This window comes from Mesoplodon densirostris, chromosome X, assembly GCF_025265405.1.
Source record: "Mesoplodon densirostris isolate mMesDen1 chromosome X, mMesDen1 primary haplotype, whole genome shotgun sequence".
NCBI classification, from domain to species: Eukaryota; Metazoa; Chordata; class Mammalia; order Artiodactyla; family Ziphiidae; genus Mesoplodon; species Mesoplodon densirostris.
In genome coordinates this window covers 69,799,556-69,825,413 of record NC_082681.1, presented here as the reverse complement: position 1 = coordinate 69,825,413, position 25,858 = coordinate 69,799,556, and positions in this window count along the sequence as shown.

Below are 25,858 nucleotides of genomic sequence, written 5' to 3'. Positions count from 1 at the left end.
TTTCTAGCCTTTTAAATTTGTTGGGGCTTGTTTTCTGTCATCTTCAGTGGTCTATCCTAGAGAATGTTCCATGTGCACCTGAAAAAATGTGTATTCTGGATATTTTTTTGATGTAATATCTTGAAAATATAAGTCTAACTGTTCTATCTATTGTTTAGGATCTCTGTTGCCTTATTGATTTTCTGTCTGGAAGATCTGTCCATTGATGTCACTGGGGTGCTAAAGCCTCCTACTGTAATTTGATTCCCATCAATTTCTCTCTTTTTGTATGTTAGTATTTGTTTAATGTATTTGGGTGATCCTAAATTGGGTACATATATGTTAATGAGTGCAATATCCCCTTCTTGTATTGATCCTTTTATCATTATGTAGTTTCCTTCTTTATCTTTCTTTATGACCTTTGTTTTAAATACTATTTTGTCTGATACCATTATTGCAAATTGTTCACTTGCCATTTCGTTTTGCATGAAATATCTTTTTTTATCTCCACACTTTCAATCTATGTGTGTCCTTCACTGTAAAGTGGGTGTCTTGTAGGCAGCATATTGTAGGCTGTTGATTTATTACCTAATCTGTCACATTATGTCTTTTGATTGGAATATTTAGTCCATTGAAACTTAAGGTAATTATCAATAGTATGTATTTATGGCTATTGTAAACATTTTTTCTAGTTGATTTTGCATTTTTTCTTTGTTACTTTATTTTTCCTTTTGTTTTTCCTTTTGTTGTTTGATGATTTCCTTTTTTGTGCTTGTGTTCTCTTCATTTTAGTGCTTTGTGAATCTATTGTGTATTTTTATTTGTGGTTACCCTGTTTTTCAAGTATGTTAACTCATTATTATATCTACTTGCTTTATGCTGGCAGGCATATAGGCTCAAATACTATCTAAAGAAAATCTACATATTTACTACCCTCCCCCACATTTTATGATTTTGATGTCCTCTTTTACATCTTCTTGCTTATTCTTTTGTCCTTCATTGTAGTTACCATTGCTTTCACAAAATTGTTTTGATTACTTTAAATCTATCTACTGGCTTATTTAAGTGATTTATTTTCCTTTTTTTCCCCTCCTTCATATAGTTTCTTGCTTATTTTCTATTTAGCAAAGACCTTTCAACACTTCTCTTAGGATAGGTTTAGTATTGTCATATTCCATTGGATATTGCTTGTCTGAGAAATTATTTACCTCTCCTTATATTCTAAATGACAATTTTGCTGGGTAGAGTATCTTAGGTGGCAAGTTTTAACTTTTGGGACTCTCCATATATCTTGCCAGTAGTTACAAGGGAACCCTCAAAAGGCTATCAGCTAATTTCTCTACAGAAGTATTTCAGGCCAGAAGGAAATGGCAAGATGACTTTTTTGATGATTCCCCATCTATCCATTTTTTTCTTTTGTTAATTTTTGTGTTATAATTAATAAACCATTGTCTAATACAAAGTCACAGATATTTATGCCAATGTTTTCTTCAAAATTTTACAGTTTTAGCCATTACTTTAAGTCTTTGTTCAATTCTGAGTTAATTTCTGTGTTTGATGTGATTAATGAAGAAGTTAATTTATATATTTTTTTTCATATGGATACTGATTTAGTACAGTACTGTTTGTTAGAAAGATATTTTCCCTAAGTGAATTGTCTTGGCAACCTTACCAAATATCAATTAATAGTAAGTATGATGGTTTACTCTGGACACACAGTTCTATTCCATTGACCTACATGTCTCTCATATGCCATTACCAAACTGCTCTGATTACTGTAGCTTTTTAGTAAGTTTGGAAATCAGGAAAAATATGTTTTCCAATATTTTCTTGTTTTTCAATATTGTTTGGTCATTTTAAATGCCTTGAATTTTTTACATGAATTTTAGAATCAACCTGATAATATCTGCAAAAAAGCCAGATAGGTTTTAGGGAAAGACTGTGCAGAGCCTGTAGATTAAATTGGGATTTATTGTTATCACAACTATATTAAATACCCAGTACATAAACGGGGATGTCTTTCTATTTCTGAGAGCTTCTTTAGCTTGTTTTTACCATATTTTATACTTACTTAAGTTGTAATTTGGCACGACTTTTGTTAAATTTATTCCTCTGTCTTTTATTATTTTTATAGTATTGAAAATGAGTGTCATTAATTTCATTGTTGGACTGTATTCCTGCTGTATAAAAACAAAATAAAAAAAACCTTTTGTATATTGATCTTGTAATTTACAGTTCCATTGAACTTATTTCCTAGGTATAATATTTTTTGGAGTATTCCTTGGGAATTTCTACATACCTAATCATGCAATATGTGAAGAGAGAGAGTTTTCCTACTGTTTTTCCAGTCTGAATGCATTTTGTGTCATTTCCTTGCTTAATTTCCCTGGCTAGAACCTCCAGGTAAATGGCAACTTGAAGTGATAGGAGTGAATATTATAGTCTTGTTCCTGATCATAGAGGGGGAATCTTTCAGGCTGTCACTCTTGAGTTTAGTAGTGGGTTATATATTGTTGCCCTTTATCAGGTTGAGGAATTTTCTTCTATTTTTAGATTCTTAATAACTTTTATAATAAAAAGGTGGAGAATTTTCCCACATGATTTTCCATGTCAATCGGTAAGATCATGTGTTTTTTTCCTATTGATAAGTTTAATTATATTAATTGATTATCAGATTTGAAACCAAACTTGTATTCCAGTGAATTCCACTTGTTCATGGTTTATGAATCTTTTTATATGTTTCTTAATAACATATGTCAGTATGTTGTTTTGAGGCTTTGTATCTGTATTCATGATACACTGGTTTGTAGTTTTTGTATTCTGTAATGCCTTTGTCTGTTTGTGCTTACACTAAATAATGGCCACATATTTTTAATTGAGAAGTACTCACTCCTCCACTGTTTGGAAGAATGTGAGGAGATTTCACTACATATTCTTTAAATGTTTGCTGGAATTTATCAGGGAAAACATTTGCTCCTTGACTTTTGTTAGAAGAGTTTTTTTAAAAATTAAATATCCTATCTTTTTACTCCTTTTTTTCCAATATATTTTTTTATTTTATTCAATTTTTATTATTATTATTTTTTAACATCTTTATTGGACTATAACTGCTTTACAATGGTGTGATAGTTTCTGCCTTATAACATAGTGAATCAGCTATACATTTACATATATCCCCATATCTCCTCCTTCTTGAGTTTCTCCCCCAACCCCTCCATCCCACCCCTCTAGGTGGTCACAAAGCCCCTAGCTGATCTACCTGTGCTATGTGGCTGCTTCCCACTATTATCTATTTTATATTTGGTGGTATATATAAGTCCATGTCATTATCTCACTTCGTCCCAGGTTACACTTCCCCCTCCCCATGTCCTCAAGTCCATTCTCTATGTCTGCATCTTTATTCCTGTCCTGCCCCTAGGTTCTTCAGAACCTTTTTTTTTTTTTGATTCCATGTATATGTGTTAGCATACGGTATTTGTTTTTCTCTTTCTGACTTCCTTCACTCTGTATGACAGACTCTAGGTCTATCCACCTCACTATAAGTGGCTCAAATTCATTTCTTTTCATGGCTTACATTCCATTGTATATATGTGCCACATCTTCTTTATCCATTCATCTGTCAATGGATACTTAGGTTGCTTCCATGTCCTGACTATTTTAAATAAAGCTGCAATGAACATTGCAGTACTTGACTCTTTTTGATTTATGGTTTTCTCAGGGTATATGCTCAGCAGTGGGATTGCTGGGTCATATGGTAGCTGGATTTTGAATTTTTTAAGGGACCACCATACTGCTCTCCATAGTGGCTCTACCAATTTACATTCCCACCAACAGTGCAAGACAGTTCCCTTTTATCCACACCTTCTCCAGCATTTATTGTGTGTAGATTTTTTGATAGTCGTCATTCTGACTGGTATGAGGTGATACCTCATTTTACTTTTGATTTGCGTTTCTCTAATGATTAATGATGTTGAGAATTCTTTCATGTGTTTGTTGGCAATCTGTATATCTTCCGTGGAGAAATGTCTATTTAGGTCTTCTGCCCATTTTTGGATTCGGTAGTTTGTTTTTTTGTTATTGAGCTGCATGTGCTGCTTGTAAATTTTGGAGATTAATCCTTTGTCAGTTGCTTCATTTGCAAATATTTTCTCCCATTCTGAGGGGTGTCTTTTCGTTTTGTTTATGGTTTCCTCTTTCCTGTGCAAATGCTTTGAAGTTTCATTAGGTCCCATTTGTTTATTTTTTATTTTTTTCCATTTCTTGAGGAGGTATGTCAAAAAAGATCTTGCTGTGATTTATGTCATAGAGTGTTCTGCCTATGTTTTCCTCTAAGAGTTTTATAGTGTCTGGCCTTACATTTAGGTCTTTAATCTATTTTAAGTTTATTTTTGTGTATGGTGTTAGGAAGTGTTCTAATTTCATTCTTTTACATGTAGCTGTCCAGTTTTCCCAGCACCACTTATTGAAGAGGCTGTCTTTTCTCCATTGTATATTCTTGCCTCCTTTATCAAAGGTACGGTGACCATATGTGCTTGGGTTTACCTCTGGGCTTTCTATCTTGTTCCATTGATCTATGTTTCTGTTTCTGTACCAGTACCATACTGTCTTGATTACTGGAGCTTTGTAGTATAGTCTGAAGTCAGGGAGCCTGATTCCTCCAGCTCCGTTTTTGGTTCTCAAGATTGCTTTGGCTATTCGGGGTCTTATGTGTTTCCATACAAATTGTGAAAATTTTTGTTGTAGTTCTGTGAAAAATGCCATTGGTAGTTTGATAGGGATTGCATTGAATCTGTAGATTGCTTTGTGTAGTATAGTCATTTTCACAGTGCTGATTCTTCCAATCCAAGAACATGGTGTATCTCTCCATCTGTTTGTATCATCTTTAATTTCTTTCATCAGTGTCTTATAGTTTTCTGCAAACAGGTATTCTTTCTTTTTAGGTAGGTTTATTCCTAGTTTTTTTTTCTTTTGCGATGGTAAGTGTGAGAGTTTCTTTAAGTTCTCTTTCAGATTTTTCATAATTAGTGTATAGAAATGCAAGAGATTTCTGTGCATTAATTTTATATCCTACTACTTTATCAAATTACTTGATTATGTCTAGTAGTTTTCTGGTAGCATGTTTAGGATTCTCTATATATAGTATCATGTCATCTGCAAACAGTGACAGCTTTACTTCTTCTTTTCTGATTTGGATTAACTTTATTTGTTTTTCTTCTCTGATTGCTATAGCTAAAACTTCCAAAACTATGTTGAATAATAGTGGGGAGAGTGGGCAACTTGTCGTTTTCCTGATCTTAGTGGAAATGGTTTCTCTTTACTTCTTTTAGGTTTGTTTAGATTTTCTCATTCTTCTTGACTCAGTTTAAGTAGTTAATATAATTTTAAGAATTTGGAAATTTTCCCTGTTATCTATCTTGTTGGTATATGGCTCTTTTTATTTATTTTTAATTTTTGTTTTGTTTTAGAATTTAGTTGATTAACATCATTGTGTTAATTTCATATGTACAGCAAATTTATTCTGTTATACATATACATTTATCAATTCTTTTTCAAATTATTTTCATCTTTATGTTATTAAAGAATATTTAGTAGTGTTCTCTGTAGTATACAGTAGGTCCTTGTTGGTTATCTGTTTTAAATATAGCAGTGTGTACATGTCAATCCCAATCTCACTATCTATCCCCCCTTCCCCCCTGGAAACAACAAGTTTGTTCTCTAAGTCTGTGGGTTGGTTTCTGTTTTGTAAATAATTTTTATAGAAATGCAAATCAAAGCTACCATGAAATATCTCCTCAAACCAGTCACATTGGCCATCAGAAAAATCTACAAACAATAAATTCTAGAGAGGGTTTAGAGTAAAGGGAACTCCCCTACATAGTTGGTGAGAATTTAAGTTGGTATAGCCACTATGGAGAGCTTTATGGAAATTCCTTAAGAAACTAAATATAGAACTACTATATGATCCTGCAATCCCACTCCTGGGCATATAACAAGAGAAAAACATAGTTTGAAAAGATACTTGAACCCCAGTGTTCATTGCAGTGCTGTTTACAATAGCCAAGACATGGATGTGACTTTCATGTCCATCAACACATGAATGGATAAAGAAAACTTGGTACATATATAGAATGGAATATTACTCAGCCATTAAAATAATGAAATAATGCCATTTTCAGCAACATGGATGGACCTAGTGATTATCATGCTAAGTAAATTCAGAGAAAAAGTCAGAGAAAGACACACATATGATATCACTTACATGCAGAATCTAAAGAAAATGATACAAATTAACTTATTTACACAACAGAAACAAACTCACAGACTTAGGTGTACAGTTCTTAATATTACATTCTTATTATGTTTTATTTCTGTAAGGTTATTTGCAATGCAATGATTTCTTTTCCAATATTGATTTTAATAATTTGTTTTATTTTGCTTGATCAGTCTATCTAAAGGTTTGTTGATTTTGCTGATTTTTTTAAGTTTAGGTTTTATTGATTTTCTCTATCATTTTTCTCTTCATTATTTCATTAACTTCCACTTTAATACTTATTGTTTTATTCCTACTGCTTTATATAGTTTAATTTGCTCTTATTTTTCCAGATTTATAATGTGGTAGGTTAGGTTATAGACAGGATATATTTCTTCTTTTTTATTTTTTTAGGCATTTACCACTATAAAATTTCCTCTAAGCACCATGTTACTTACGTCCCGTATATTTTGGGATGTTGTGCCTTAATTTTTATTCATCACAAAGTACTTTCTAATTTTCTTGTTATTCCTTCTATGACACATTTGTTAGTTAGAGGTGTGTTTAATTAACACATTTAAACATTTCTCTGATTTTTTTTAACTTCTAATTCTATTTCATTGTTTCTAGGGAAAAATTTGTGTACAATTTCAATCTTTTTAAATGTATGGTGGCTTATTTTATGGTTTAGCATGTAGTCAGACTGAATAGACCATGTGCCCTGAAGAAGAATATATATTCTGTTTTTGTTAGGTGGACTGTTTTGTAGATTTTTCTTAGGTCTAGTTGTCTTAGAGTGTTATTCAAGTCTACTATATTTTGCTGATTTTCTGCCTCATTTTTGTTTCCATTATTGAAAGTGAGAAATTGAAGTCTCTATTATTGTTAAATTGTCAAATTTTCCCTTTGATATTTACATTCATTTTCCTTCATATATTTTATTTCTCCTTTCTTAGGTACATATATGTTTATAATTATTATATTTTTCTGCCATATTGACCCTTCTTGTCATGATTAAATGTCATTATTTTTTCTCAAATAACAATTTTTGCTTAAAGTCTAATTTGTCTGATATTAGTCTGGACACCCGAGCTTTCTTATAATTGCTATTTTCATAATGTGTCTTTATCCATTCTTCTAATTTCAGTGTTTTTGTATCTTTGAATCTAAAGTACATCTCCTATAGACAGATATATTTGGATATTGTTTGCAACTGGTCTGATAATCACTGTCTTTTGTTTGATTGTTTAACCTATTTACATTCAATGATCAATTGATATAGGTGGATTTACATGTGATATTTTAATTTATGTTTTTTATATCTTTCATATATTTTAATTCTATTCCTCCTTTTCTAATTTTATAAGAAAAAAATTTCTAGTGAAATATTTTAATTTCTTTAATACATTTTTCTCTATGTTTATTTAATTTTTATTCCTGTTTGTTGTTCTAAGGCTTATCACATATGTCTTATACGAATTTACTTCATTTTTATACACATGACTCCAACAAGATGTAAAAACATTACCCATTTGTAGTTCTATTTTCTCTTCCTGTTTTTGTGTTATTATAGTTTTACGTATTACATCTATACGTGTTACAACCTCCATAAAATATTGTTCTAATTATAACTTTACACAATTTTATGTATAGTAAAGGAGCTGAGGAAAGAAAGAATAGCAATTATATATGTATAGATTTTTGTAAATAACCATTTTACTTTTTTCTGTTCTGTTCATTTCTCCCTGAAAATTCTAGTTATCATCTGGTGTCATTTCATTAGTCCAGAGAATTTTGCTCCCATCACCTCTTTTTTGTTCTTATTTCCAAATATATTACGTTCTTATATATTATGACTCCCATCAATACACATACTGTTTTATACAGCTGTTTTCTCATTCAGTTAAGAGAAAAAAATAGAAGTGTGAATTTATATTGTCTTTCAAAATTACATAATTATCTTTATTTTTGCTTTTTTGCGTGTGCCTACAGATTCAAATTAAGACCTGGGATCACTTGCTTTAAGCCCAAAGAACTTCCTTGAAGCCTGAAGCATGTACTGTAGGACAGTCCTTTTAGAAATACATTATTTTTGTTAATCTGAGAATGCCTTTATTTTGCTTTCATATTTGCTTCAATTTTGGTGAATATGATTCTCTATTCACCATATTTTAAAATATTGAACATGTTTTTCCACTTCTTTTTGATTTCCATTGTTCATAATGACTAAACATTTATTAATATTAGAGGAGTCTCCTTGTGAAAGTCTGTTGTCTCTTGATGCTTTCGAAAATTTTCTCTGTCTTTGTCTCTCAACAATTTCACTATGTTGTGCCTGGGTACGAGCATCTTTGTGATTATTCTACTTGGAATTTATTGAGCATTTTGGATGTGTAGATAATATTTTTTTGTAAAATATGGAAATTTTTCAGCCATTATTTCTTCCAACAGTTTTCCTGCTGCTTTATCTCTGATTTTGCCTTCTGATACTCACATGATATTTAATTGATGTTGTTAATCCATTGAGCTCTGGCTGGTTATATTATTATTGTTGACAATGCCTTGTAGCATAAATTGCTTCACATTTGGTCTAATTAAATTTAAGGCCATTTACTGAGCTAATTTTTTTTTTTTTTTTTTTTTTTTTTGCTGTACGTGGGCCTCTCACTGTTGTGGCCTCTCCCGTTGCATAGCACAGGCTCTGGACGTGCAGGCTCAGTGGCCATGGCTCATGGGCCCAGCCGCTCTGCGGCATGTGGGATCTTCCCAGACCGGGGCATGAACCTGCGTCCCCTGCATCGGCAGGCGGACTCTCAACCACTGCACCACCAGGGAAGCCCTGGGCTAATTTTTTAGGCCATTTTTTGAGGATAATTTTCTGACACCAAGAATGTTCTTTTAGGTATCTCTTTCCATTGTTTTTTTTCCTGGTGAACTAATTAGCCTATGGTTAACTTGTCCTAAATTAAGGAAAGCTATTATGTGAAAGAATCCTTAGACTTGAAATTTCCCACATTCTGTATCAAATAAAATCAGCTCTTTTGGGTAAGCTTGTAAACTTTCTATTCTTATGGACAATTTCTTCTCCTGGTAAAAATAATCCAGCCATTACTCCAGCTTCTAGGATGGGCAGTAGCATCAGGTCTTCTTGTTGTACCTTTTGTGTGTAACGTCAACCCTCATATCAACATAGTGCTATGGCACATGAGGCCTCAATATTTTCATCCTACCACCACTGGGTTAGAGCTGGTGTAGGCTTGGTGGTGGAATGTAGAACCTAACTTAAAGTGTATTCATCAGGAATATAGCTTCTTCAAATTGAAACTGAAAGGAATGAAAAATGCTGGTTGCCTGTCCTACCTAGTAAGACACTGTATCCATTGATTTGTATCTAATGGAAGAGAAATCCCTGTCTTGTTTTCCATGCTCAACAGCAATGGGGAGTTTGTCAGTTTGAGCTAAGGAAGTGGAGAGGAAAGGATAAGGTTATGTCTCAAGTGCCACAGACTCTTACTATTCTTAATGATGTTTGGTACAGCATTGTGAATATATGTTTCTTCATCTGCTGAATTTATTAAGGTAAATATCCAGAGAATATGAGAAAAAGTAATTTCCAAGAGTTATGATTATACAACTTGGAAGTAAGTACATAGAGCTCCTCGTGTGGTCATTCCAAATGTGAAACTCAGAAGATATTATTTTTAATGTAGTCCAATTTATATATTTTCCCCTATAATCAATGATTTATTTGTCCAGTCAATAAATATATCTTTTCTGCAATGTCCCAAATATACTGTATTATGTTTTAATATAAAATATTTGTTTCCCCTTTCAGATTTATATCTTAAATCCAGCTGTAGGTTATTTCTGTTTGTAGTGGGAAGTAAAGTTTGCTTTGAATATGTTGGACTGTCACTGGACACTCAGGAATAACCAGTCGGGGCACAGTAATTGTTTATGTTGTATCATTCTTTTAAAGTGTTGTTTTATTTGGTTTGCTAGTATCTCCTTGAGGATTTTTTCGTTCATGCTCATTAGGAATATTGGTCTGTAGCTTTTATTTTTTTTGTGGTGTCTTTGTCTGGCTATGGTATCAGGATAATTATGGCCCCATAGAATGAATTTGAAGATATTCCCTTTTATTTTTTAGGAGAGTATAATAATTGGCATTAATTATTCTTTAACAGTTAGGTAGAATTTACTTGTGAAGCCATCTGACACTGAGATTTTCTTTGTTGGGAGTCTTTAAATTATTCCTTCAATATCTTTATTTCTTATTGATCTGTTCAGGCTTTCTATTTCTCCTTGATTCAGTCTTTGTAGGTTGTATATATGTATGAATTTATTCATTTATGTTAGGTTGTATATTTTGTTCGTGTATAATTGCTTAAAATAGTCCCTCATGATCTTTTTTTTTTCCTGTGAGATCAGTTGCAATTTCTCCTTTTTCATTTCTAATTTTATTTAGTTGTGTAGTCTCTCTTCTTTCATAGTTATTCTAGCTCAATTTGTGTTGATTTAATTTATCTTTTCTAGAAACCATGTCTTTTGTTGATTTTTAAAATTGATTTTCTCTTTTCTATTTTATTACTTCTGCTCTCATCTTCATTATTTATTGCTTTTGTTAAACATGGGTTTACTTTAAATTCTCCTTTTTTCTAGTTTCTTGAGATGTAAAGTTGTTTATTTTCTTCTTTCTTAATGTAGGCTTTTATTGCTGTAAACTTTCTTATTAGTACTGATTTTGCTGCATCCCACAAGTTTTTTTATGTTGTCTTTCATTTCTTTGTCTCAAGACAATTCTTAATTTCCATTTTGATTTCTTATTTGACTCAACAGTTGTTTAAAAATGTGTTGTTTAACTTCCATGTATAAGTGAATATTCCTGTTATTTTTCTATTGTTCATTTCTAGTGTTATTGTGGACACAAATAATACATGGGATTATTTCAATCTTCTTAAATAGATTAATACTTTATTGTGACATTTGCTGTAATCTATTTTGGAGATTAATACCTGTGCACCTGAGAAAAATGAGTATTCAGCTGCTATTGTGTGGAATGTTCTATATATGTCTGTCAGGTCTATGTGGTCTATAGTGTTATTCAGTTTTCCTGTTTTCTTATTGGTTTTCTTTCCGGAAGAGCTATCTATTGTAGAGAGTGGGATACAGAAATTTCCCACTATTTTTATATTGCTGTCTATTTCTCCCTTCATATCTATCAATGTTTGCTTAATATATTTAGGTAATTTGTTGGGTGCATACCATTTATATTTATATGTCTGTGTTGAATTGAATCTTTTATCACTATATAATAACATTTGTTACTTGTGACAGTTTTTTACTTAGTATATCTTCCCTGATGTAAGTTTAGCAATCTCTGCTCTCTTTCAGTTATAATTTGCTTCAGACATGTTCTTTTCACACCTTCACTCTCTGCCTATGTGTGTCCTTATATCTAAAGGGAGTCTTATGTATGCAGCGTAGAGTTGAGTCTTTTTTTTTTTTTTAAGCTCTTCAGTCACTCTATGTCTTTTGATTGGGAAGTTAAGCCATTAATATTTAAAGTAATAATTGATAGGTAATGATTTACCATTGCCATTTTATTAATTGTTTTCTGTCTTTTGTAGACTTGTACATCTCTTCTCTTATTGACTTTATTTGTGAACTGTTGATTATTTTCAGTTGTGTGCTTTGATTATTTTTTCTTTGTCTTTGGTGTATAACTGTATATTTTTGGTTCTGAGTACTACATAGCTTGCATCCAAAGTTTTATATTTAGAGCAGTCTGTTTTAAGCTGATAACAACTTCAGTTGCATATAGAATCTATACATTTTATATTCACAAATAATTTATGTCATCAATGTCAGATTTTTCTTCTTCTTATATTGGGTTTCCATGAATAAATTTATATGTTTATAGCTATAATTTCTACTTGATTTTTAAATTTATATAGTAATATATAAAGTGATTTACATTTTAGTATTAGAGTATGACAATATTCAGTGTTTGTATTTACTTTTAGTGAGATTTATACTTTTATGTGCTTTCACATTATTGTTTAACACCTTTTTTTTAACTTAAAAAAACCTTTTTTTGGCACTTCTTCTAAGGCAGATCTAGTGGTTTTTGTTTGTCTGATTTTTTGTATTTTCTTTATTTGTAAAGGACAGTTTCTGGGTAAAGTATTCTTCATTGGCTGTTTTTCTCTTTCAACACTTTGAAAATATTATCCCAGACTTCACTGACCTGTACAGCTTATGCTGAGAAATTCACTGATAGTCCTAAGGGGGTTTCTTTATATGTGATAAGTTGCTTTTATATTGATGCTTTCAAAATTCTGTCATTGAGTTTTGATAATTTAATTATAATGTGCCTAAACATAGTTCTGTTTGGGCTCATCCTATTTGAAAACATCATGAAATTGGATGTCTGTTTCTATTCCAAAGTTTCAGAAGTCTTCAGTCATTATTCCATTAAATAAGGTTTCTGCTCCTTTCTCTCCTCTCCTTGTGAAACTCCTATAATGCATATACTGTATTCTAAGTGATGCTCTGTGTCTGCCATAGGCTTCCTTCACTCTTTCATTCTTTTTCCTTTTTATTCCTCCAACTGAATATTTTCAAATGACCTGTCTAAAATTTCACTGATTCTTTCTTCTGCTTGTTCAAGCCTGCTGTTGAAGTTCTTTATTTGATTTTTCTGTTCAGTCATTGTATTCTTTAGCTCCAGGAATATTGTCTGGTTCTTTTTAACAGTTTCTATTTCTTTATTGAATTTCTTATTTATGTATTTTCCCCTCATTTTGTTTACTTGCTTATGTGTGTTCTATTGTAGTTCACTGAAGTTCTTTGGGAAGATATTTTAAGTTCTTTTTCAAGAAGTTCATACATCTACATTTATGTAGGGTCTGTTTCTATATCTTTGTTTATTTCCTTTGCTGGTGTTATATTTGCTTGATTCTTTATGATTCTTGTAGTCTTTTGTTGGTGTCTGTGCATTTGTAGGAATAATCATCTCTTTCATTCTTTACAAATTGGCTTCAGAAGATAAAGACCTTCACCAGTTAGCACAGTCAGACATTCTGGGATGGTTGGTTAGCAGAGTTTGTGAGCAAGTCATCTGACAGTGTCCATCAGTAAAGCTATTGCTGGTATCATTGACCACGGTTATCTGGTCTAGCAATGGGTCAGATTGGAGCTATGTCTGTGGGTGTTCTTGCAGAGCTGTCACCAGATCTGCAATTAAGGAGGGATATCTCTGTGTCTGTGTGTTGGTTGAGCAGTCATTAAGACCATATTTGGATGGATCAATCTCTAGTATAGCAGTAGTATCTATGGTCCAGGGGACTGCTACTCTGGAAAGTGGCTGTTGTGGCCTCTGCTAGGTCTGTCAGTAGATGAAATTACCTCTGGGACAGCATATTAGCAAGTTTGCAACTGAGTTTGTTGGAGGATAGGATTGCCTCTGGGCCCATAGTTTGGTCCATGATCCAAAAGCCTCTTACCAGTGTCTTGGGCAGGTAGGGCTGCTACTGGGCCTGTGGGGAGGCAGGGCTGCCTGCAGAACAATAAAAAAGTGGAGTTGGAACCAAGTACAGAGGTCAATGTGATTTCTTCCATATCAGCAGCCAGGTCTTTGGTCAGTGAGCTTGCTATCAGGGGTGACTTTTTTCCTTCTAAAAGCATCTTTCCTTGGTCCTGGACTCCACCCAAGTTTTAAACCTCCTATCTAGATCCAGAAACTCCCCAAAAATCACTTTTTTCCGTGGATGTTTGCCAAATCAGTGAGCCTGTGGGAGGACCAGGGCTGGGGATCTCCTCTTTGGCAATATTACTGACCTCTCTCCTGGGAATATTCATCTTTATATTTTTCTTTGCTATTCTTTGGCAAAAAGCAATTTTAAAATATATTATAAACTCCCTCATGTCAATTAATATATATCTGCACTCTAAATGTAATGGTTACATAATACCCCAACATATGGACTCAGACAAGCTCATTTCTTTATATTTTACATTTAGATTTTTGACAGTGTGTTCCTATTAACATAAACTGGAAGAAATGTACTTGTGCATGTATTTTTGGACAATTATTTTCCTAGGTCATGTTTTTGCTTAATTGACCTATAGTTAATTTATAATATTATATTAGATTCAGATGCACAATGAAGTGATTCAATATTTTTATAGATTATACTCCACTTGAAGTTATTATAAAATATTGGATATGTTCCCTGAGCCATACAATATATCCTTGTAGTTTATTTCTTTTATACATAGTAGGTTTTCCTCTTAGTCCCCCACCCCTATCTTGCCTCTTCTTCCTTCTCTCTCCCCACTGGAAACGACTAGTTTATTCTCTATATCTGTGAGTCTGTTTCTTTTTTGTTGTTTTATTTTTTAGCTTCCACATACAAGTGATATTATACAGTATTTGTCTTTCTCTGTCTGACATATTTCACTAAGCATAATACCTTCAAGATCAATCCATGTTGCTGTAAAAGGAAAATTTTATTCTTTTTATGGCTGAGTAATACTCCACTGTGTGTGTGTGTATGAATACACACACACACACACACACACACACACACACACATATATATATATATATATATATATATATATATATATATATATATATATATATATATATATGTCTCACAACTTCTTATCCATTCATCTATTGACAGAAAATTTGTTTCCATATTTTGGCTATTAGAAATAATGTTGCTATGAACATTGGGGTGTATGTATATTTTAAATTAGTGTTTTAGTTTCTTTGGGTATATACCCAGGAGTGGAACTGCTGGATCTTATCGTAGTTTTATTTTTAGTTTTTTGAGGAAACTCCATATTGTTTCCATAGTGAAAGCAACAATTTACATTCCTATCAATAGTATACTAGTGCTCCCTTTTCTCCACATCCTTCCCTTACTACTTCCTTTCCAATTTGAATGTCTTTTATTTCTTTTACTTGTCTGATTGATGTGGCTAGGACTTACAATTCTATGTTAAATAGAAGTGGTGAGAATGAGTATTCTTGTTGTGATCCTTATTTTAGAAGAAAAGCTTTCAGCTTTTCACCATTGAGTATGATTTTATCTGTTGCTTTGTCATAAATAAGCTTTATTATGTTGAGATTTGTTTCCTCTATACAAACTTTGAATGAAGTTTTTATCATGAATGAATGTTGCATGTTATCAAATGCTTTTTCTGTTTCTATAGAGACAATCATTTAATTTTCATCCTTCCTTTTGTTAATGTGGTATATCGTATTGATTGAATTTTGGTATTGAAACATTCTTGCATCCATAGCATATATCCCACTTCATCATGGTATATGAATCTTTTTATATATTGTTGAATTTTTTAAACATCTTTATTGGAGTATAATTGCTTTACAATGTTGTGTTAGTTTCTGCTGTATAACAAAGTGATTCAGCTATAAGTATACATATATCCCCATACCCCCTCCCTCTTGCACCTCCCTCCCACCCTCCCTATCCCACCCCTCTAGGTGGTCACAAAGCACTGAGCCAATCTCACTGTGCTATGTAGCTGCTTCCAACTAGCTATCTATTTTACATTTGGTAGTGTATATATGTCAATGTTACTCTCTCACTTTTATTCTTTCATTATTGGTTTGCTCAGATTTTCTATTTCTTCATGATTCAGTCTTGATAGCTTGAACGTTTCTGTGAATTTATCCATTTCCTCTAGGTTATGCCATTTGTTGAGGTATAATGTTGATAGCAGTCTTATGATTGTTTTTAGTTCTGTGGTATCAGGTGCAGTACCTCCTCTCTTTCATTTCTGATTTTATTCATTTGAGTCTTTTATCTTTTTTTTCCTAGTCTAGCTAAAGGTTTGTCCATTTTCTTTCCTTTTCAGAAAAAAACAACTCTTAATTTTGTTATTTTTTAAATTGTATTTCTAAACTCTATTTGGTGTATATCTGCTCTCATCTTTGTTATTTCTTTACTTATGCTAATTTTGGGCTTAGTTTGTTCTTTTTCTAGTTCTTTGAGTTGCAAATTTAGGAGTTTTTTGAGATCTTGTATTTTATACAAGATCTTGTATACATTTTATACAATAATAAAGGCCTAATGTAGGCCTTTATTATTATAAAATACTTTCTTAGAAATATTTTTGCTACATCTCATGAATTTTAGTGTGCTGTCTTTCCATTTTTGTTTTTTCAAATTATTTTTTAAGTTTTCTTTATTATTTATTTTTTGACCAATTGTTTTTTCAGGAATGTGTTGTTTCATATGTAAATATTTGTACATGTTCCAGTTTTCCTCCTGGTATTGATTTCTACTTTCATAAATTGCATTCAGAAAAAAAATACTTGATATGATTTCAATCGCTAAAATTTGTTAAGACTTTTTTCTTTTAATAATCCAACATATGATCTACCCTAAAAGATGTTCTATGTGTGCTTGAGAAGAATGTGTATTCTGCTGCTGTTGGATGGAATGTTCTGTGTATGCCTGTTAGGTTCATTGGTCTAACTAGTTCAAGTACAATGTTTTACACAGATTTAGTGTCTTTATGATCTATCTACTGTTGAAAGTAATATATTAAAGTCCCCTTCCATTATTATTATTATTTTTTGTGTGTGTGTGTGTGTGTGTGTGTGTGTGTGTGTGTGGTATGTGGGCCTCTCACTGTTGTCCCCTGCATCGGCAGGTGGACTCTCAACCACTGCGCCACCAGGGAAGCTCCTCCCCTTCCATTATTGTATTTCTGTCTATTTCTTTTAGTACTTATTTTATATAATTAGGTGCTTTGATTATTGGTGTATATATATATATATATATATATATATATATATATATATATATATATATTTACTATTGTGATTTCCTCTTGAAAAATTGACCTCTTTGTCATTATATAATGACTTTTTTTCTCTTGTTATAGCTTTTCACTTAAAATCTACTTTGTCTATATATGTATGGCTAACCCTCCTCTCTTTTGGCTTCTATTAATATGAAATATCTTTTCTTACACCTTCACTTTGAACCAGTGTGTTCTTGAAGCTGAGATGAGCCTCTTGTAGGTACCATATCATTAGGTCATGTATTTTTATCAATTTAGCTATTTTATGAGTTTCATTTGAATAATTTACTCTATTTATGTTTAATTACTGAGAGGTAAGGACTTATTATTGACCTTTTTGTTCTTCCTCTTTGCTGTCTTCCTTTTTTATTTGATAATTTTATTTAGTGCTAATTTTAAATTTGTTTTTCTTTATATTTATGTATCTATATATGTTTTTCTTTGTGGTTTCCATATGGCTTACATAAAATATTTTATAGTTATAAAAATCTATCCTAAGCTGATAAAAGTTAACTTTGCATGCAAAATATCTATCCTTTACTTACCTCACCCTACATTTATCTTTTGGATGTCACAATTTACATCTTTTATATCATGTATCCATTAACAAATTATTATAACTACTGTTATTTTTAATGCCTTGTTTCCTAACATTTGACTAGAGATAAAAGTGATTTGTACACAAACGTTTCAGTATTAGAGTATACTGAATTTGACTATACACTAGCCTTTATCAGTGCATTGTTTACTTTCACATATTTTCATGTTATAGATAGCATCTTTTCTTCTTAACTTGAAGAACTCCTTTTAGCTTTTCTTCTAAAGCATGTCTATTGGTGATGTACTACTTCAGATTTTGTATGTCTGATAATGTCTATCTCTCCTACAACTTGGAAGAGTAGCTTTGTCATGTAAAGCATTCTTGGTTGGCTGGCTTTAGTTTTTTGTTGCAACACTTTAAATGTATCATCCCACTTTCTCCTTGCTTACAAGGTTTCTGCTGAGAAATAGCAGAAAACCACTTACAGCCTTTGTGGGTTCCTTTTATGTGATGAGTCACTTTGTTCTTGATGCTTTCAAAATTCTTTTTGAAGTTTGATTATAATGTGTGTAGATGAAGGACTCTTTGGATTGTACTTTTTGGAAGTCTTTAAGCTTCACATATCTGCTGTCCATATCTTTCCCAAGATTTGGCAAGTTTTAAACTAGTATTTCTTTAAATAAAATTTCTGGGTCAAATATGCACACTGTGGTTGTAGCTCCAGTGTCCTAGACATGGATATTCATTAAGTGGCCATGAAGTCAGGTTCTTAAGTACATACATGTGTAGAGCAACAGTGGCTCCAGGGTCCAGGGCTCAGTCTATCTTTTAACAGTGCTGGCTCCAGTTCCTGAGACACAAATATGCATGAATTGGATTTAGAACAAGGGCCTGGGGCATATTTTGTGCTGAGTGGCCAAAGATTTGAAGCTCTGTGTGTGAGGCAGTTTGGAGAGGGTTGCAGTCCCAGTCCCAAGGCAATGCAACAGTGGATCCTTCATGGAGAGGACTTAGAAGCATTTCCCAGTCCAGGGCGTCTGTAGCTACAATGGCTGTTGATTACCTCTGTGACAAAAGCCATCAGTACCCTTTGTGGAGCAGACTGCTGGGATCCTCACTGATAAACCATATGGGGTCTTCTGCTATGAAAACTCTGTGTATGTTAAGGTATTCAAGACAAAGACAGGCCAGGTCCTCTACATAGTAGACCACTGGGGACTGCAGTGGCACCTTCTGCTTGGCAGATACTGATGACCCCCACCCTTCCTCTTTGCTCTTAGCTATCTCCAGATGTCTCAGCTACACTGATCATCCCAGTGATTTTTTTCTATGCTGTTATTCTCTTTTCATTCAACTGTGTTGCTACATGTTCTTAATTGGTTTATTGAGCCCTCCCAGGAGTGCTTTATGCTGGTTGATAGATGTCTAATTATTGTTTTTTCTTTTGTGGGGAAGAAAACTGATATTTCCCAACTTGCCATCTTGTTCTTATCTCTACCCAAGACACTCTATATTTTTAAACTACTCACCAGTTGATATCCATCAACTGATATCAACAGCTTGAATTGTATCCTTTTTTTTTTTTCTTGCGTTATGTGGGCCTCTCACTGTTGTGGCCTCTCCCGTTGCAGAGCACAGGCTCCGGACGTGCAGGCTCAGCGGCCATGGCTCACAGGCCCAGCCGCTCCGCGGCACGTGGGATCTTCCCAGACTGGGGCACGAACCCATGTCCCCTGCATCGGCAGGCAGACTCTCAACCACTGCGCCACCAGGGAAGCCCAAATTGTATACTTTTTTATTGAATTATAATTGGCTTAAAACTCTATGTTAGTTCTAGGAATGCAGCACAGTGATTTGATTTTTCCATCCTTAAAAAATGATCCGAAAATAAATCTAGTCACCATGTGTCACCATACTAAATTATTAAAATAATATTGACCATGATGTGAAATCTATTTTTTTAAATGGTATAAATGAACTTATTTACAAAACAGAAGCATACTCACAGATTTCAAAAACAAACTTATGGTTACCAAAGGGCATACATGGGGTGGAATAAATTAGGAGGTTGGAATTAACATACATGCACTACTATGTATAAAAATGATGACCAACAAGGACCTATAGCACAGGAAACTCTACTCAATATTCTGTAATCTCCTATATGGGAAAATAATCTGAAAAAGAACGATTATGTGTATATGCATGGCTGAATTACTTTGCTGTACACCTGAAACTAACACAACACTGTAAATTAACTATATTCCAATAAAATTAAAAAAAAATAATATCGCAATTTATAAATATCTAGTTAAGATTAATCTCAACTTAATTTCAGTAATATACAAAAACTTTCCTTTTCCCTTCTTTTATGCTACTATTAATAGTATTATTGTCCCACAAATTATATATTTCTACAGTATAGGCCTATCAACACAATTTTATAATTATTGCTTTATGTAATTGTGTTTTAAATCAGAGAGAAGAAAAAGGTAGTAAACAAAAGTACATTATACTTACCTGTGTAGTTGCACTGGTGTTTATTTCTTCATGTTACTGTACACTATCCTTTCATTCCAGCCTGAAGGACTACTTCAGTGTTTTTTTGAAAGGAAGGTCTGCTAGCAGTGAATTCTGGTTCTGTTTATCAGCTAATGTCTTCTAATTGTTTTAATAATAGTGTTGCTAAATATAGAATTCTTGACTGACAATCTTCTTTCAGCACTCTGAATATGTATATCATCTCACTGCCTTCTTGCTGCCATGGTTTCTGATGAGAAATCAATTGTTAGTATTATTATGGACTCCTTGATTTTGACCTTTCTGTTTTGCTGCTTTCAATATGTAGATTTATGCTTTCCATTAATTAATTAAGAATTTTTCAAATATTATTTCTTAAGATGTTCTTTTGCCTCTCTTTCTCTCTCCTGGGACTGCCGCTGTGTAGTCCCAGGAGCACTTGATGGTGCACTTGATTGTGTCCCACAGATCTCTGATACTCTAAACCTCGTTATTGATATTCTTTATATGGTGATACCTTATTTTCATACTTTCTTTTATTTCTTTGTGCATAGTTGCCTTTACTTTTTGAACATATTTAAAATAATTTATTAAAAGTCTTTGTCTAATAAGTCAAACATCTAGGAACATCTACACTTCCTCATGGACAGTTTCTATTGACTGATTTTTTTCTTGTGTATGGGCCTTTCTTTCTCATTTCTTTGTATATCTCATAACTCTTGGTTGAAAACTTGACAGTTTAAATAGTGGCAACTCAGTAGTGTCACCATATGATCTAACAATTCCACTCCTGTGCATATATCCAGAAAAGATGAAAGCTTTAATTCAAAGAGATACCATGTAACCCAAAGTTCATAACATAACTATTTACAATAGGCAATATGGAAGCAACCTAAATGTCCACCCACACATGAATGGATAAATATGTGGTATATACATGTATGTATATATATCTATATATGTATATGAATGATGGAATGTTACTTAACCATAAAAAAATAATGAAATAATGCCATTTGCAGCAACATGGATGGACCTAGAGATTATTATACTAAGTAAAGGAAGTCAGACAGAGAAAGACATATTCCATATGATACCATTTATATGTGGAATCTTAAAAAAATGATACAAATGAACTTATTTACAAAACAGAAGTATATTTAGACATAGAAGAAAAATTATGATTACCAAAGGGGAAAGTGGAGGGAGGGATAAATTTGGATTTGGGGATATAACAGATACATACTACCATATATAAAATAGGTAAAGAACAAGGACCTACTGTATAGCATAGAGAACTATATTCAATATCTTGTAATAACCTATAATGGAAAAGAATCTGAAGAGGAATATATATGTATATATAACACTGCATCACTTTGCTGTACACCTGAAACTAACTCAACATTGTAAATCCAATATACTTCAATAAAAAATCAAAACAAAGCAAAAAACTAATATTGACCATATTCCCCATGCTCTGCATTTCATTCCTGGATTCATTTATTTTGTAACTGAAAGTTTGTTACTCAGTATCCCTCACCTATTTCATTCATACCCCCACCACTCTCTGCTTTGGGAGCAAAAGTTTGTTCCCTGTATCTACGAGTCTGTTTCTATCAGTTTGTTCATTTGCTTTGTTTTTCAGATTCCACATATAAGTGAAATAATATGGTATTTGTCTTTCTCTACCTGACTTATTCTACTAGTCATAATACTTTCTAGATCCTTTCATGTTGTTGCAAATGGGAATATTTCATTTTTTATTGCAGAGTAATTTTATATATATATATATATATATATATATATATATATATATATATATATATATATATATATATATATATATATTACATCTTCATCTTCATTATCCATTTATCTATTGATGAACACATAGGTTGCTTCCATAACTTGGCTATTGTAATTAATGTTGCAATGAACATAGGGGGACATATATATTCTCAAAGTAGTAACTTTGTTTTCTTGGGAAAAATACCCAGAATTTGAATAACTGGATTGCAGGATATTTTATATTTGTTTTTTTATGAACCTTCATAGTGCTTTACAAAGTGACCACACAAATTTACAGTCCCACCAAAAGTGCTTGAGGGTTCACTTTTCTCCACATTCAAGTCAAAAATTGCTACTTGTTGTCTTTTTGATAATAGCCATTCTGACAGATTTGATGAGGATATGGCTTTGATTTGCATCTCCCTGATAATTAATGATGTTGAGCAATGTTTCATGTGCCTGTTGGCTGTCTGTATGTCTTCTTTGGAAAAATGTCTGTTCAGATCCTCAGCTCATTTTAATTTTTTTTCTTTTCCAGGTGTTGAGTCATATGAGTTCTTGTATATTTTGTATATTAATCCCTTACAGATATATTTGAAAATATCTTCCCCCATTCAGTAGGTGGCTTTTTTTTGTTTATAGTTTTCTTCACTGTGAAATATACTTTTAGTTTGATGTAGCCCCATTTTTTTGTTTCCCTTGCCTGTGGAAACATATCCAAAAATACATATTATTATGATAGCAGTCAAAAAGTTTCCTGCCTATGTTTTCATCTAGAAGTTTTATGGTTTCATTTAAAGACTTACATTTAAATTTGTAATCCATTATGTTTTTTTTTAATATGGTGTGAGAAAGTAGTCCAGTTTTATTTTCTTGCTTGAGGCTGTCTACTTTTCCCAACACAATTTATTGAAGAAGTTGTTCTTTTCCCATTGAAAATTGTTGCTTCTTTTCTCATTGATTAACTGATCATATAAGTGTGGCATTATTTATATGCTCTTTATTCCATTCCATTTATCTATGTTTCTGTTTTTGTGCCAGTAGCATACTTCATTGATTATCATAACTTTGTCCTATAGTTTGAAATCTGGTAGTGTAATACGTTCTGCTCCTTTCTACTTTCTCAAGATTGTTATGACTATTTAGGGTCTTTTGTGTTTCCATGTAATTTTAGAATTATTTATGCTAGTTCTGTAAAAAACGCCACTGGTATTTTAAAAGGGATTGCACCTAATCTGTAGATTGTATTACATATTTTAGAGTATGGTCATTTTAACAATATTGATTCTTCCAATCCATGAGCACATTATATTTTTCCATCTGTTATTGTCATATTAAATTTCCTTCATCAGTGACTTATAGATTTCAGAATACAGGCTTTTACCTCCTTAGTTTGATTTGTTTCCAGGTATTTTATTCCTGTTGTTGTGATTGTACATGGGGTTGTTTTCTTAATTTCTCTTTCTGAGAGTTCTTGTTAGTGCATAGAAATGCAACAGATTTTGGTATATTAATTTTGCATCTGGCAATTTTACTGAATTCATTTATGAGTGTTAATAATTTTTGGTGGTATATTTAGGATTTTAATGTCATCTGCAAACAGTAACCATTTTACTTCTTTCCAATTTGAATTTTTTTAATTTCTTTTTTTTCTTATTTTTGTCGGTGGCTAGGAATTACAATATTATTTTGAATAAAAGTGACAAAAGTGTGACTCATTGTCTTGTTTTTGCTCTTGGAGGAAATGCTTTCAGCTTTTCAACATTGAATATGATGTTTGTGGTGAGTGTGTCAATATATGTCCTTTATTATGTTGTTGTATGCTCCCTCTATACCCACTTTTGCAAAGGATTTTAATCATAAATCAATGTTGAATTTTATCAGAAAAATTTATTGGCATCTCTTGAGATGATCATATGATTTTTATTCTTTAATTTGTTAATGTGGTGTATTACATTGATTGATTCATGGATGTTTAAGCATCCTTGCACCCTGGGATAAATGTCATCTGGTTATAGTGTATGATTCTTTAATATATTGTTGAAATTGTTTTGCTAATATTTTGTTGAGGGTTTTGCATCTATGTTTATTAGTCATATTGACCTGTAATTCCTTTTATTTTCTGGTGTCTTTGTATGGTTTTGTTATCATGGTGATGCTGGCTTCATAGAATGAGTGAGGAAGCACTTTCTCCTCTTTAATTTTTCAGAATAGTTTGAGATGGATAGGTCTTATCTCTTCCTTAAATGTCTGGTAAATTCACCTGTGAAACCATATAATCCTGAACTTCTGTTAGTTGTCAGTTTTTAATGAATGATTCAGTTTTATTACTGGAAATTGCTCTGTTTATACTCTTTATTACTTGGGAGATTGTACATTTCTAGGCATTCATCCATTTCTTAGAGATGGTCCAATTTGTTGGCATATAACTGTAGTAATCTCTTATGAACACTTGTATTTCTGTGGTGTTGAATGTAACTTCTCTTTTTTCTTTTCTGATTTTATTGATTTGGGCCCTCTCTCTTTTCTTATTCTGTTTGTTTTAATGGCCCAGTTTCTATTTGTTTGTTTGTTTGTTTGTTTATTTATTTTTATTGGAATAAAATTGCTTTACAATATTGTGTTAGTTTCTGCAGTATGATGAAGTGAATCAGCTATATGGATACCTATATCTCCTCCCTCTTTGACCTCCCTCAAAACTCCCCATCCCACCCATCTAGGTCATCAAAGAACACTGAGCTGAGCTCTCTGTGCTATACAGCAGGTTCCCACTAGCTATCTCTTTTACACACGGTAGGGTATATTTGTCAAAGCTAATCTCCTAATTCGTCCCACACCCCTCCCTCCCCATGTCCACATGTCTGTTCTCTATGTCAACATCTCTATTCCTGCCCTACAAATAGATTAATCTGTACCACTGGTCTAGATTCCACATATAATTGTTAATATACAATATTTGTTTTTTCTCTTTCTGGCTTACTTCACTCAGCATGACAGACTCCAGGTCCATCCACATCTCTACAAATGATCTAATTTTGTTCCTTTTTATGGCTGAGTAATATTCCATTGTATATATGTGCCACATATTCTTTATCCATTACCTATCATTGGACATTAAGGTTGTTTCCATGTCCTGGCTATTGTAAATAGGGCTGCAATGAACATTGGGGTACGTGTCCTTTTTTTTTTTTTTTTTTTTTTTTTGCGGTATATGGGCCTCTCACTGTTGCGGAGCACAGGCTCCGGACGCACAGGCCCAACGGCCATGGCTCACGGGCCCAGCCGCTCCGCGGCACGTAGGATTTTCCCAGACCGGGGCACGAACCCGTGTCCCCTGCATCGGCAGGCGGACTCTCAACCACTGCGCCACCAGGGAAGCCCAACATGTGTCCTTTTGAATTATGATTTTCTCAGGGTATATGCTCAGTAGTGTGATTGCTGGGTCATATTGTAGTTCTATTTTAAATTTTATAAGGAACATCTATTCTGTTCTCCATAGTGGCTCTATCAATTTACACTCCCACCAACAGTGCAGAAGGGTTCCCTTTTCTCCACACTCCCTCCAGCATTTATTGTTTGTAGATTTTTTGATAACAGCCATTCTGACTGGTGTGAGGTGATACCTCATTGTAATTTTGATTTTCATTTCTCTAATAATTAGTGATGATGAACACATTTTCATGTGCCTCTTGGCTCTTGTTTTCTTTGGTGAAATGTCTATTTAGATCTTCCACCCATTTTGTAATTGGGTTGTTTGTATTTTGATATTCAGCTCCATGTGCTATTTGTATAGTATAGAGAATAATCCTTTGTCCATTGCTTCTTTTGCAAATATATCTCCCTTTCTGAGGGTTGTCTTTTCATCTTGTTTACAGTTTCCTTTGCTGTGCAAAAGCTTTTAAGTTTAATTAGGTCCCATTTTTTATTTT